Below are 14075 nucleotides of genomic sequence, written 5' to 3'. Positions count from 1 at the left end.
CCTGAGGGATTAGGGATTAGGCTTTCAGTATTGCAATGAGGGGAGCCACAGGCTAAACCAAAATATGAGATACAGAAGTGTCAAGAGATTTGGCCAAAAGCACACAGCTGGCAGATGATGGAGCAAGAGTTTGAACTCAGGAAACCAAGCTATAAAGCCAGGGCTCATTTTATAATAAATGTTTAACTTACCTTTAATTCTATGTATGTACCTGCGCCTGAAGGCTGGGAAGTGTGCACATGTACACTAAGGTGCCTGCAGAAACAGCAGACCCACTGATGCTGGGGTCATAAGGCAGCTGTGGACCACCCGACGTGGGTGTTAATCCTGGCTGTGTGCAAAAGCAGTACACACTCTCACTGCTGAGCCATCTCTCCATCCCATCCTCATCCCTTTAAAGCCAGAGGGTTTTTTTAAAGATTTTATTTATTTATGTATATGAGTCCTCTATCTGCATGTACACCCGCATCCCAGAAGAGGGCACTAGAGGGTATAGATGGTTGTGAGCCACCATATGGTTGCTGGGAATTGAACTCAGGACCTCCGGAAGAGCAGAGTGCTCTTAATAGCTGAGCCATCTCTCCAGCCCTCCGAGTTCTTTATTGTTTGGTTGGCTTTGGTTTGGGTTTTTTGAGACAGAGTTTCTCTGTGTAGCCTTGGCTGTCCTGGAACTCACTCTGTCGACCAGGCTAGTCTCAGACTAAGAGATCTGCCTGCCTCTGCCTCTCAAGTACTGGGATTAAATGTGTGCTAAAGCCAGAATTCTTAAACCACATATTGCTTTTTTCCATGCAATAACTCACACTGTGCTTTAATCATCCATCTAACTCTAAGGACCATCCACAATAAGAATTAGTTTTCAGGTGTACCCTCAAGAGTGAGGAGGAGAAAGGATAGAATTTGACTTTGGAGTTCCTAGGCTGTTTATGTGAACTTTTATGATCTCTGAGTCCAAGTCAGAGATAAAATTATGATTAGAAAAAAAGACAAGAAAGATGTGCTGTCTGTGCTGCAAGAGGCTTAAGAACTTGTAGCAATGCAGTCGAACCCTCCCAGTGCAGAGCATATCATTACAAAAGCAGACAAAACTCTAAAGCAATTTATAATTGGCAGAGATAAAAGAAAGGAGAAAAAATAATGAAAGACAATAAGTCTCATAAGGGCCATAAAACATACAATAAATGCTCTAGTAGGAGCAGCATAGAGAGCACCCCATTTACAGAAGGCAATAAAAGAGGGGAGCAGTGTGTTCTGAACATGCAAAGAATACAGTAAACAGGCTGCAAGTCGTAACCTATCCAAAGGCTACAAAGGGAAACAGTGGAGCCCACACAGTGGGTGCTAACGCTGTGCGTGCTGCTCCTCGGCAAGAAATCTTGTGCTGTTTCGGGGACACTAATTGTATCTTTGTTAGACACAAGCTGGAAATTAACTTGGGCATTATTGCTGAAATAGCCAAACGTTATTTCAGGGTGAGACATGAGGAGCAGAAGTCAAGCAAACATATTATTACTATGATCAACCTTTACCCACTACCCAGAGACATAACTGAGGCTTAGTATTAAAAATTTAGCATTTAAGAAATCACGTGACACATTTTTTTTTTTTTTTTGCACAGCTCTCTTTTGCTTTGCTCTAGTAAAATAAGGCAAGGTACAAGAAATGAGGAGGGAATACTAAGTCTCAACTCAGAAGCACTTGAAGAAAAATGTGAGCACACGGCTGAAAATCGTCTTAATGTAGCCCTTGCAGGAGAAAGCAGCCGCTGACACACCTTGTTCTCACAGGCAAGAAAATGCCACAGAATGCGCATAAGGGTGAGGCTACACCGAAGGGCTAATGCCTAATAAATTCAGGTTCTTGCCACAGTGGAGAAGAGAGAAGCACCTCTGCCATAACTGGCTTTTCTCCAGCTGCAAACAGATGCAGACATTATCAAAGACCAGCTCACAACCCGGCCCTCCAGAAGACATCCCTTACCATCAGAGCAGATCGTCTGATGCTAGCACTTAACTCTTAGAGGTTCTAGACTTGGAACTCGGAGGTAAGTTCAGATATGGTTGTTTAAAAGTCACAAAGCAAACTTGGGTATGAGTACACAGGCACTGCGCTCTAAAGCTTAATGTGAAAGACATCAAAACAAAAATGCCTTCTCAAACATATTTCATATTATATGTAGTGGCGCAGCATGCCTTTAATCCCTGCCCTAGGGAGGCAGAGGCAGTCAGATCTCTGTGAGTTCTGGTCCAGCCTAGTCTACATCAACCCTGCCTCACAAACAAAACTGTATTTAATCACCTTGTTATTTCATAGGTTTTTTTTTTTTTCAATTCTTGCCTTGTTCTACCAAGGACCTGAAGCAATGTATAATGAGAATGCTGTTTTCACATTTCCCAAAATAAGCGGTATAGAACATGCTTGCAGTAGTTAAAGAGCACCCGGACTTCCTCCTGTGTGGCTGAGCTGTGCCACAGGGAACACAGCTCAGTGGGGGACAAGAAACAAGAATGCACATGCCTTCCCTTAGCTCAGGGCAGAGTAACCCCTAACCTGACTGTTTTGGCTGGAAGCTGTAGGCCTTGGCAAGACAGCAGGTCATAATGGTGGGGTGATTGTGGATAGGATTAGTTTCCCCATAGAGGAGACAGCAGAGAACACTCTCTGTCAGCCATGTGAAGACACAACAGCAAGAATAACAGCACCACAGCCTTCTGTGACCACGAGGCAGGTCCTCACCACACTCTGATGCTTTCACAGTGAACTTCCTAATGTCGGCTCAAGCCTGGCCCCTGGCATTGTTACAGCATCCTAAGTGGAAAAACAACTGTAGTGGAAAGAACATTTGAGTGTTAAAAGGGTGAGTAAAATGGCTCAGTGGGTAAGTTCAAACCCCGTGACCCACACTGTGGAAGGAGACATCTGACTCAGCAAGTTGTCATCTGGCCATCGTACGCTACAGGGCACATGCTTGTGCACATATACAAACACAAAATAAATAAATACAATTTTTTAAGGCACAGAATGTCTGAGAAAGACATCCAATGTTAGTCTGTGTTAATTCAGAACATGGCTTTTCTGGCAAGACATCACATCCAAAGTCCTTCTAGGTCTATGTGATCTGGATGGAATACAAACACACTTTTAATCCAGGAGACAGAGACAAACAGATCTGAGTTCAAGGCCAGCCTGGTATAGAGCAAGTATCAGGTAATATAAAACTTGGATCCAGGCGTGGAGGTACATGCCTTTAATCCCAAATGAAGGTAAAATTAACTTGTAGAACAAAACACCTATGTTTGAAAGTGATGTCTAATTGAGTAGCAGAAAAGGTGACCAATCAGAGAATATTTGACAAAATAGGATACGCCCAACTCTCTTGAGCAGAGAGAGGAAAGGGAAGCTACTTAAGAGGCAATTTTTCAGAGAGAGGAGGCAGTTTTACCAGGACTGTAAGAGAAAAATGAGAGAATTCAAGTCAAGATTGAATGAGCCAGAAAAATGAGAAGAATCCAGAAGATTAGAGCAGATTGCTGAGTTAGTTTGAGGCCAAGCAGAGCAATTCCAGGCTGAGAGAGAAGCCAGATTAAATTAGTCAGCTGGGAGAGGAGTTTGAGCCAGAACAGCTGAGTTGAAGCAGCAGCCCAAAGCTCAGAAAGAACAAGTAAGGGTGAGCTTATTAAGCAGTAAGTCTCAGAGGCTAAAACATTCCAGGCCTAGGTTAGATTGTACGGCAGCTAAACGCTCCCAGGACTAGGCCTAGGTTAGCAGTCAGCCTCCCAGACAACAAGAGAAGAAAATATACTTTTACATTGTGGCCTTCACATGCACCCATATGGACACACACACACACACACACACACACACACACACACACACACACACACACACACGGTGGAGGATGTATGTTTCTCTGTCATTGAGAAGCAGTTTTATCTGAAAATAAAAACATTCTCCTACTTAAATTAGTATAATGATGAGACCAGAGAGACTGCCCAGTGGATAAGAGCATGCATTGCTCTTAGAGAGGACCTTGGTCCACTACCCAGCATTTACACAGTGGCCCAGAAGTGCCTGTAGCTTCATGGAATCTGACACTCTCTGTTGACCTCCAAAAACATCAAAATGCACACAGCGCACAGACATACCTGCAGGTACTCACACATACACATGAAAAATAAAATAATCATTAAATTAAATGTGCACAATGGTACTATATATGAAATATATGTATGAAAATATTTATACATATATACCTACAGAGATTGTATGTAATATGGATGACATGTAAAGGAAACTGGCAATTTAATAGTTAACTCCTTGAGGGGAAAATATTTATGACTTTGAAAATTCTGAGGAGACACAAAGATTAGGTGCAACGGGCTTCTGCTATTACTGCGCCAACTTTCAAAGAGGTGGCCAGCTCAACAAGCATCCTGAGTGGAGGCGGAAGAGAGAGTGCGGTGGTGGTGGCGGGATCCAGGCTGCCCGGAGCCAACCCCAATCATCAAAACCCTGGGAGAAGGGAAATGAAGTTGATGCTAGACCATCCTAGTTGTGCCCATAAATTATGGCTCTCCACTAGGGTCATACTTTACCCAACCAATAAGGAAGTACATTTAATTCAGTCCTTGGTACCAACTTAGCTCTCAACAGTATGTTCTAATACTTACAAAGCCTAGTGTTGAAAAAAAAGAAGCATTTAGCATCTACCAAAGTAACACTCCCAGACAGAACCCACCCTTGCCAGAGGTGGTCAGCCATCCTCGCTGGTACTTCAGCTTTTCTAGAATTCACTCAGACACGATGCTGCTTAAGAGGTAGTGACTGTGTGTCGGTTCATTAAGCTGCATATTTAAAAAGTCCACACCGCATTTATGAAGCATAAATACAGTAAAACCCAATGGCCTCATCTTTTCAAAAGCCATGAAAAATTATTCAGACATGCCCTTCACCAATTAGTGCTAAGTCTGCTTAGCGTGACCTAACAACGCTAAATTAGCCAATTGTGATGGGATCAAGTTAAGAACTGTCTGGGCTGACAAAGGCAATCGTTGGAAGAATAACATGGAGAAAATCCATGGTTGGAAACTCTGAGTCAGCCCTTTCTTGTTGATGGGCAGATGCCTCAGCTTCCCTGAGCCTTACGTTCTCCACGTTTCAAACGAGGAGGACAGTTTAACACAAAGAGCTTCATGAGGTTAAAATATTATATTGTTTGTATTCACATCTCTAGAATAGGAACTGTCACTGAAAAAATGCTTAATAATGAACAACATTTTAATAACAGAAAACAAAGTGGAAAAGTGGGTTTGGAGGGCTGAGCCCAGAACCCATGCCTGGGAGGCACACGCTCTACTAAGAAAAAGGCACTGTGCATGTAAGGCCCAAGCTTGATGTGGTGTCAAAAACCACACCAGACTCTCAGAATCTAACAGTAAGTCAATAAAATGAAAAAATTTTAAACTATGTGAACACATTATTAGGTTTTCCATTAAAAATCTCAAGACAGGATCTGCCATCTGGGGTGGAGGCACCACCAAGATGCAGATTTGTGTGAAGACCCTTATGGGGAAGACCATCACAGTCAAGGTTGAACCCTCAGATACTGTAGAAAAAAATGCAAAGGCCAAGATGCAGGATAAGGAAGAAATTCCTCCGCACCAGCAGAGTTTGGTCTTGGCTGGTAAGCAGCTGAGCGATGGCCGCACTTTGTCAGACTACAACTCAAAAGACGCCCACCCTTTACCTGTGTTGAGACCTCGTGATGGTGCTAAGAAAAGGACGAATAAGTCTTACTCCATCCCCAAGAAGAGGAAGCAGAAGAGAAAGAAGGTGAAGTTGGCTGTGCTGAAGTACTATCAGGTGGATGAAAATGGCAAAAATTAGTCCACTTCGTCTGATGAGTGTAGTGCTTGAGTGTTCATGGCTGGCCACGTTGACAGACATTACTGTGGCAAGTGTTGTCTGAATTACTATTTCAACAAGCCAGAAGACAAGTAGTTGTGTATCAGTTAATAAAAAGAAGGAACTGGAAAAACAAAACAAAACAAAACAAAACCTCAAGACAAAGAATGTTGTTGTTTGTTAGTCACTTAGAGAACAAAATAATCTCACCAAGTCTGACTCACTCTATTGGATATTTGTGATTTTTTTTTAATTGTATAGAAATCATGATGTGCCAGATGTGGTGGCACATGGTTTTTACCAGGGAGGCAGAGGCAGGTTGATCATTTTAAGTTCAAGGCCAGCCTGGTCTATAAAGAGAGTCCACAACAGCTAAGGCTACACAGAGAAACCCTGTCTCCAAAAAATAAAAAAAATAAAAAAAATAAAATAACAACAACAAAAATAAATCATGATGAAATGAACACACAGGTCACATAAAAGTAAATGTTAGCAAGAATTTTAAATACATAGAAAAGATCCTGAGCTTCATTTATAAGAGAAATTCAAATTAAAACTTCTTCACCTGCCAGTTAACAAAGAGGAAAAGGCAAGACAACAGAGGTACAGAGATGATAATGACAAAAGGAGAGACCAGCAGTGAGGGTGACTCTGCTACACGGGAGTTAGGAGGGGGTGTCCTTCTGCCTTCTGGGGCAACTCAGGACTTTTATCTAATGTCCCTCACTTTATCTATCCTTCCCTCCGAGGAGTACACCCTGTCAGCTCACCTTACCTGTCCTACGTTATTTATCACAATACTGTTTGTAAGTCAGCAGATTAGAAACTGCTAAATGCCTGCTGTGACTTCCATGTGGTTTGTCCCCATCAAAACTCATGTTGAATTTTAATTCCCAGTGTAAAGGTGTTGAGTGGTAGCAGGAACCAAGTGAATAGGTCATGAGGGACCAGTCTCCTGAGTGAATGACTGGGCTGCCTAACAGGACCCACGTCCAACCATTAGAGCAGGCTATTGTTGATGTGCACTTGGCTTCCCCAGATCGCTGCTTCTTCTCATGAGAAGTGGTTTCTTGCTGTCTGTCTTCACCATGGCTTTACACTACACAAGGCCTTCAAGCCTGGACCTCAGACCTTTGGGGCATGAGCTAAATAAACCTTTCGTGTATAACTTACCTAACCTCAGAATTTCTGTTATTGCCCACCTACAGGAGACTGCTTCAGCTTTTGATGATAAATCTGTACAGCAGATCGCCAACCAACCAGGATAAACGGAAAGAGAGTAGCCCTTACTAAAGGGCTGTGGTGGCATGGAAGGGAACTAAAAAGGAAGTAGGGATGGAGGGAGAGGAGAAAATAAGGGGAAATAAAGGAAAGAAGAGGGGAGGGGAGGAAAGAGACGGGTCTGTAGTATATTTCCATTTAGTTGAGTGTGTAACCTATTTGTGTCTATGTTTATAAAAATATATCTAGAGAAAAAATGGCAACAGTGGCTGAAAGATAATAATGATACAGAGGCTTCATTTAGACATTTTCCATTGTCAACCTCTCATGCACACTAACAACTTTAAGATTCATCATTTTAGGGAGGGTTGGGAGTATAGCCCAGTGGCAGAGCATGAGATCAGCAAGCACGCAACCCCGCATTCAATCCCCAGGACCAAATGAAATTGAAAAACTAAGAAACCATGTAACAACTGTGTAATTAAGTGGACTAAGTAGAAATATATTATATGCCATTAACATAATTGCTATTTATACAACTTGAACATAAAAGAAAGCAAGTATAAAATATGAAATAGGGGCTGGAGAGGTGGCTCAGTGGTTAAGAGTGCTTGCTAGTCTTGCAGAAGACCTGGGTTCAGTTTCTAGCACCCACAGGCATTCACAGGCTGTAACTCCGGGTTTCCAGTGCCCCCTTCTGGTCTCCATGGACATTGCATGCGCATGATTCAAATATGAATCAGCAGGTAACATATGCACATGAATTAAATTTTCACATTTAAAACCTGAAAATGTAATTATAGCATTTTAAATTATGTTTAAACCTTCAGAGATGGCCCAGTGGGTAAAGTGCTTTCTACACAAGCTTGAGAACCTAGTTCAGGTCCCCTGAACCCACATAAAAAGTCAGGTGCTAACGAGTGCACACTGGTAATTCCAGAGAACTTAGAAACGGATGTGTCCCAGGGCCCCACAGACCAGCCTGCTTAGTTGAGTCATGAGCTCCAGACTTAGCGTGGGAGGGACTCTGTCTAAAATAATAAATGAGAAATATTGAGGCACTCTCTATTAATCTCTGGACTACACGTGCACACAGGCCTGCACTCACATCCGTACACATGCAGACTATCATAGTTAGGTTTTTATTACCTCAGTAAGGAAAAACAACATGTCCGTTTATTTCAGCTTACGGTTGTAGCCCATCATGAGAAGAAGTCAGGGTCTCAAGGCAAGAACTAAAGCAGAGGCCATGGAGAAGTTCTGCTTATTAGCTTACTTCTCCTGCCTAGCTCTGTTTGTTCTCCTGTAAACCCCAGGACTACCTGCCCAAGGGTGGCCCCATCTAATGAGAGCTGAGACTGCCCACATCAACCATCAACCAAGACAATGCCCCACAGGCAAGGCCCTGGGCTACCTTTAGAAGACTTTCTTTTTCCCTCTTTGGAAGTTCCTTCCTCTCAGATAACTGTAACTTATGTCAAGTGACAAAACTAGACGGCAGAGTGGGGTAGGTCATAAGACTGGCTTGGGAGTCTCAGCCCATGAAGAATTACAGTCGATATGGTAAGAAGCAAAGGCCGGAGTCAGCTATTATTATTCCCTAGTCAGCTCTCGGGCTTTCTAAGCAAGCTCTAGAGCTCAGAGCTCAGCACATGTGCCTTGGAAAAAGATAACTCTGAAGCCACAAGGAGATGCCACTTGCATCCAGCTAGAGGGTTTGTACCCCAGCAGACGGAGGGAAGAGGGCTGGGGAGGCTCTGGGGAAAGGTGAACACTTGCACACTGCTGGTACAAAGTTGGTAAAGTCATGAAGATGAGGACTGAGATTACCGGGTGCTCCCAAACTCCAGGGCAGGGTTTATAGCTAACAGAGATAGTGTGTCAGAGGACGCCTAGAGTTCCTCACCATGCTATTCACGATAGCCAAGATGGGGAAATCAACCTCCATGCACAACAGAGGACTTGACGAAAGGCTGGGAGTATAGCTCAGTGGGTAGGGCTTCATGCCCGCATGTATCCCTGCATTCCATCTCCCAAACCACAACAACATAAAACACAACATTAAATTACATTAAAAAGTGGTGTACATACACAATGGAACACTGTTCAGTTCCTTTTTTTAACATAGGGTCATAGGTAGGCCAGGCCAGCTCTAAAATTACCATGTAGTCAGGGATGGCCTAGAAGCCCTGATCACCTGCCTATGTCCTGAGTGTTGAGATCACAGGCACATTAGCACCATTCCGGACTTCTGTTCAGTCCTTAAGCAGGATGACGTCGGTGAATCTGCAGCACGTCCATGCGGTAGAATAAGCCCAGCAGACAGACTGCCCAGCCCCCTGTTCTAAGATGGCTCCAGGAAAAGCGTCCTGAGGCTCTGGGAAGAAGGTCACTCGTTTCTATCACAGCTTCTTTCTCAGCAGTTAACTATTTCACTTTACAGTGTGCTGGCTTCTCTGTTTCTCAGATTTTCTGGACTATATCTAAATTTAATACAGAAGAGAGCAACACCTAGCTTCCCTGTGGCCTAACCTCATTTCCCATGATAAATGTGTGTGCTGGCTGCAACTCATAAGAATTATTAGAATTTCAGACATTGCTTCGGAGCATTTTTTTCCCCTCCATCTTGATGTTCTTCTTTCTCTTCCCTTTTATTGGGATCCTACACAACTTTGTAGTTCTCTTGCTTGAAAAAATTTCACAAAAATAGTTTTAATAAAAATCAGTATGCAGTGTAGTTGTATAAATTGCCTCATGAATCTGTAATTCCCGAGGCTATAACTCTGTCAACTAAAATAGTTTAACCTAAATCTTGGTACGCAGAGTCATTAAAGCTGAGTTGGCTTCAACACAAAGCTCTTTGTGAACAGCCTTAAGTAGTGTGTGTTCTGAGACAGCGCCAAAGGGCTACCTCCACCTTCAAAGAAAGGCTCTGATTTGCTGTTTTGTTTTATTTTTACTTCATACATAGACAATCATATATTACCAGCCCTCCCCAAAATTTTAATATGGAAGATATTAAAAGTAATAAAGACCAAGACAACTAAATATCTAGTATCCTTGAACTTCATGTAAGCTGCAGTGATTTTTTTTTTTATTAATAAAGTTACCATGTGGGTTCTCACCTAGGACAGGAAGAGTAGGACTACAGAGACATATCCCACAAGCTAGAGCACTAGGATTGTTAAGTTCAGGCCTGGTGTGGGTGACATAGTAAGTCCCTGCTGCAAAATACAGAACAAGAAAGGTAGACGAGAGATTGAGAGTGTGGGGACAGTACTCTATAACTCCAGTGTAAATGAAGAATGTTATTCCCTTAGTTTAAGAGCCAGCAAAGTAAACAAACAAACAAACAAAAACTATGACCTCCTGGGGTTAAGTGAAATAAGAAAAGGGCAGAAAAGTACCGCGTGGGTCTACCGCCAGCTTCTCCGTGTGGCCTTGTACTGGGTCACCACATTCAGTAGTTTGTGCGTTGTCTATGGTCGCTTCCGTGCTTCAGTCAGTGAGGGCTGAGGACACAGCTCAGCATTTACTGAGCATGCCCTAGAGCCCCGGTTCAGCTCCTAGTACCGGTGTAAAAGCTGAAAGCCAGGGACAGGGGCAGAAGCAGAGAAGGAAAGAGCAATAGAAAAGGCAGGAGGGGAGAGAGGGGAGGAGAGTAACCAAGTAGCTACGACCGAGTCTCTCTGGCCTGGAAACCCCAGAAGTTTGCTATTTCTTAGATCAAGCTAAAAGACTTAAGTTAATAGAGATGAGATATGATAGATATTGAATTTCATTCAGAAATTTAGACCCCAAAAGATAGGAAAGACGTTTACTTCAAGTTTGCCAAATACAAATAACCAAATCACTATGAGTGTAACATTTATATAATTCCTGGTTGTCTCATGGTTCTTCCTGCTGTATGTAGTTTGTTCTATTCATGTGTAATAAAATAAGTGTGTATGCTAAGAAGAAAGAAAGAAAGAAAGAAAGAAAGAAAGAAAGAAAGAAAGAAAGAAGTGTTTTTAAAAAAGAAAAATGTAGCCTGTGTCTGTAGGCTTTCCTGGGGTCCATGGGCTACATCACAGAGACAGAATTCCTACAGAAACCCAGCTGCTGACATTGCTTTTCTTTCCTTTAGGATCAGAGGAAGGCTTGTGGTCTCGTGCCCAATTTGCGTATCAGCTGCCTTAGGGCATGAATATCTATCCATACCAGCCAAGAAGAAAACAAAGAACTTCAATTAAGCTTTGGAAATTCAAACCCAGTTCAAACATAATTCTCTCCCATAGACTAGAACAAAAAATATTATTTTTTAATGATAACATTCAAATTATCTCTGGGGTGTCTGAAGCATCATCACATTATCCTGAAGAAAGTTACTTTAATAAGTATAGCATTTCCCCACAAGATTAAGGCATGTGACCTGCAGATGGGAACAGAGGCCCCATATTGTTCAGCAACCATCTCAAGACTGAACAAGTTGGGGGCTAATTGAGTCTGGTTGACTTAGAATTCAGTGTCCTTCATAGGGCGTCACATGGCTTCCCAGGAATCCACAAAGAAAAACTTATATAAACTGATGCAGCTATGAATTGATGAGTTCACTCAATGTAGCATGTTCAAGCACACACTCATCAATGTGCCTACACTACACGTATGACCTAAAAGGGGGTTGGTTGAGGGCTGAAGGGTGGGGCCCTGATGTGTTAGGATTAGCATCCGTCTAAGAAATAGCAGAAACGAGCTTACTTCCCCTCTCTTTCCATCACTCAACACCATAGCCAGGAGGCCCAGGAAGAGAGGCTGCTGTAGCATGCATGTGAGATGTCCCTACAGACTTCGGTGTTTGGATACCTAGTTCATACCAATTGGCACTGTTTAGAAAGATAGGATGGAACATGAATGGGGTGGAGCCTTGCTGGAGGAAGTGGCTCACTGTTGGAGGACTTTGAGGCTTTAGTCAGCCTCCTGTTTAGTCAGCTTCCTGTCTGTGGATGCAGTGTGACCAGAGCCCTATCAGCCTTGCTACCACGCTCTCTCCCCTACAATGTAAGCAAAAATAAATCATCTCTCCCTTCCTGCTGCTTTTTTGCCAGGTAGTGGCTCCTGAGATAAGAAAATCTAATGCAGAAACCACCATCCTATGCTAAATGTGTTGATCTTACACTGCTGAGCCCTTGCCCAGAACAGAGGCATCGACGGTGCATTATTACAGAAATCTGAACAAGCAAAGATATCTTAATAAAACTCAACAAAGGAAGGGAAAATTCTGGAAGAATCTAAATCCAGAATACTATCAAAAATTTAAAGGACAAAAGGAGACATTTCACCTTATGGGGCATCCTAAACCATGCACAGCTCTAAAGAAAGCCAGCGAGTAGCAGTGTGAATTAAGGCCTCCAACGCAGGCACCTGCTGGAGGTCAGCAGTCGAAAGCCCATGTCACTGTTCTGTAAAGCTTCTCAGCCAACTTTAACGAGCTGTTCTTGAGAAAGAAAAAGCAACTTCAACACCCAGGAGCTGGCCTTGTGCTGTCAGCTAGGACTGGATAAACTCTGTCAGACACACTGTTGAATGTCAGTGTCAGACAGGGACCTCTATGACTTTGATGGATCAGGACCAAGCCAATATAGGCATGTCTGAACAGAGACAAAATACCTAGTATCCTCTGCAGTGTCTGCTACAAATGACTGCCTCCTGACTTACAAATAAACAGCGTCTAGTCTGCCTTCCTGTAGGCAAGTGCTTTGAGCACCCAATGATGGAATCACCCTTCCTGACAGGAGTGACCTGCAGTGACACTCCCTTGCCTCTTTCCACAAATCATCTGGCACAAACTCAAGGCCTTGTTGGCTAAAACATTCCCAGCATCCTCCATTCTCTCCCTGTGAGGAGTTCTAATAACCCAGTGTGTTTGTCTGTGCAAGAAGGAAGTAGATGCCATAAGCTCCAAGACCTCATTGGATACCTGGACCTCAGGTAGCAGCAAACCTCATCTCCGCTGTGCATTCCTCTACATGTACACACATGATGAAGTTTAACTTATCAACCAGGAATAGTAAGATATTAACACAGAACAATAACAACATTCTATAATAAAATCGAGATGAATGTGAACTATCTCTCAAAACATCTAATTGCACCATTTTCATCTTTCATCTTCCTCCAGGCCATGGTTGACTCTGGGTAACTAAGTCAGAGAAAAGGAGTCTGCTTTATAGACACGTTCGCAGAGGACCACCTCTAGGTGAAAGGCATCATGAGGGGCAGCTGAAAATGTGGCCCCAGCTAGCACAGCCCCCATTCGGGTTGTCTCAGGAGAACTCCATGACAAACTTATCTTTAAGAATTAGTGCAGCTTGGAATTTTAAAATTGGTAACCGCATTGCCAAGTATTGTCAGACTTTCCTCATTTAAAAGTAAGACAGAAATCACATTTCTCGAAGAGACTGGTTGCTCTTGAGATGTTAAAGAGCAACAGCTCTCTCTAATGGCTGTCTCCTGTATTAGAAGCATAAAGCCAAATAAAGCGAGGGATAAAAAATTGGGTTTCATGTCACCACCATGGCTGAACGCACTTGCAGTTCTGATCCAGCCACCGTCCCTTTTGCTCCTTTCTCCTGGCTAACCAGGCCTTTGTCTCACAGGCAACAAACTGAAAGTGGTTTGTGTGTGGGTAACAATCTTCAGTACAGTTATGCCAATTTATGGCATACATTTTGTTAGGTTATTGACACAATTTTGCTAACTTGTAAAGCCCCCTTCAGATTGTAAACTCCTGGTAAAGTTGATCTAAATCCAACCATTCCTAACGGATTGGCTTCTGAATGAGGCCTTCCTATGACACCTTGCCATACTGCCCATGTGGATTAAAATCACTGTATATATGCAGAGATCATATTGCTGAAAGAGAATGAAGCATCGCCAAACCTTCGCTGCACCGAAAAGCTAAGGAATCTAAT

General features: G+C 42.9%; 1 protein-coding gene across 1 annotated transcript in view; it reads right to left on the bottom strand.

Annotated features, from left to right (window-relative positions):
• DCT (dopachrome tautomerase) overlaps positions 1-14075 on the bottom strand; it is a 41657-nt gene that overhangs the window by 7169 nt on the left and 20413 nt on the right. The gene's annotated exons all lie outside the window — the stretch shown is intronic.

The sequence above is a fragment of the Acomys minous genome (genome assembly GCF_964271855.1).
Source record: "Acomys minous genome assembly, chromosome: 18".
In the NCBI taxonomy this organism is placed as follows: Eukaryota; Metazoa; Chordata; class Mammalia; order Rodentia; family Muridae; genus Acomys; species Acomys minous.
Note: the sequence above shows the minus strand (reverse complement) of the source record. Positions and strands in the feature narration are given on the sequence as shown.